Source organism: Typopeltis vanoorti, chromosome 2, assembly GCF_054136105.1.
Source record: "Typopeltis vanoorti isolate ZY-2024b chromosome 2, IOZ_Tvanoo_1.0, whole genome shotgun sequence".
In the NCBI taxonomy this organism is placed as follows: domain Eukaryota; kingdom Metazoa; phylum Arthropoda; class Arachnida; order Uropygi; family Thelyphonidae; genus Typopeltis; species Typopeltis vanoorti.
Genome location: NC_143550.1, coordinates 41,298,856 through 41,300,471, shown reverse-complemented (window position 1 = coordinate 41,300,471; position 1,616 = coordinate 41,298,856). Strand labels below are relative to the sequence as shown.

General features: G+C 32.3%; 1 non-coding gene across 1 annotated transcript; it reads left to right on the top strand.

Moving 5' to 3' along the window:
• The first annotated feature begins 1,121 nt into the window (after window positions 1–1,121).
• On the top strand, window positions 1,122–1,209 carry TRNAY-GUA (transfer RNA tyrosine (anticodon GUA)). Its single transcript is given in 2 exon segments — window positions 1,122–1,158; window positions 1,174–1,209. It is a non-coding gene; the product is annotated as a tRNA-Tyr (tRNA).
• The last annotated feature ends 407 nt before the right edge of the window (window positions 1,210–1,616 follow it).

Below are 1,616 nucleotides of genomic sequence, written 5' to 3'. Positions count from 1 at the left end.
TGAACATTGTATATGACCTGCTTAACTTTTTTTTTTCTATGCAACCTTGTATATAATCAGATACATAACCTTGGCAACCTTCTATTATCGTTGGTTATTTATGTAAAACAATCATTATGGACATTATTTTGTAGCTAAACAATTTGTACTTTCAATAATAACAATAGTTAGAATTTAAAAAAATACTTACAAATAACTAGATTATTTTTTATACACCCCATATCATATGAACATAAAACAACTCCTCGAGTTTGCTAATTTCCTTTAGATGATTATGTTCACATGGAAATATTTCACAGCTATTTTTTCGCAATTATTCTGATCCCTGCAACACATGTATTGTCACCAAGGGTGTCTGCTGTTCAAATACAAATAAACCAACAATGCAGTTATATCACACTACACACATTTAAAAAATAGACGCCTCATTTCAGTTTTCCTGTTAGAAGCGTATAGGTAAGCCTAATCTTGAATACAATTCTAATCACTAGCGATTACAGTATACAGTAAATAATGATATATGTGAATTAAGCTATAAAAGGACAGGTAGTACGTTATGTTTATAGTATCATAATACTATGGAATAGCCAGCGTTTCGCTCCCACCCTCTTAAAACATGTAACACTATAGAATAGTGTTACTTGTTATAAGAGGGTGGAAACGAAAGTAAAACAGGGGCGAATTATTATTATTGTTATTATTATTTGTCTCCGTTGTCAGAAAACTAAACTTACATCTGGTTCTGAACATGGTAGTAAAGAACAGTTCTTTGATTCAATACGCATCCAGAACGCGGCACGGAGTTGTCGGAAAGGTCATACATACCCTTGGGGTGGGTCGAAACCACACGCACGTGACGAATATTCGGATAAAGAGAGACACCGTTTAATTTTATCTGAATGATATATATTTTATTTTTGTTTATTTATTTTTTGTACTGACCTACTGACTATATTTATATCACGTGTGTGTCTTTGTATGTACAACGCTAGTTGACCCTGCATATTATGTCTCATTATATATACAGTGAAATAAATGTTTACTTTGTATAGAAATAAACAAATATTTATTTACTTTTTTATATTGATCCTTTATTATTTTTTAAGGAAAATGAATTATCTCCGTCGGTAGCTCAGTTGGCAGAGCGGTGGACTGTAGTTAGGGAATTTAGTAATCCATAGGTCGGTGGTTCAAATCCGCCTCGACGGAAGTTTTTTTTTCCCTTCTTCTTTCCCAAGAAAAATGTTAACCGATTCTTCTTCTTTCTCCATTCTTATCTATACCTCACAAAATTATGTGTGCTGTGTGGTATGTATATATAATGAAATTATGAAAGGATGTCGAAAATTAGTGGGAAAAATAAACCAAATAAGGCAGATAAAGATCGCCTAATATGCAATTATTAAAATCTCATTGCTGAGAACAAACCTCCAGTGATGTGGTAGCTGCCTGCCAGACGAACACACACAAATTTCATTAAATTTAATATAATGAAATAATTCTCAATAGTCAAAGGATTTAGGATAGTATGCTATGCTGATCTGATTGACTAAGCTTGTAAAAGTTCTGAGAGAATTAAATAGAACAGGAATACGAATCAAATAGTACAATATTTG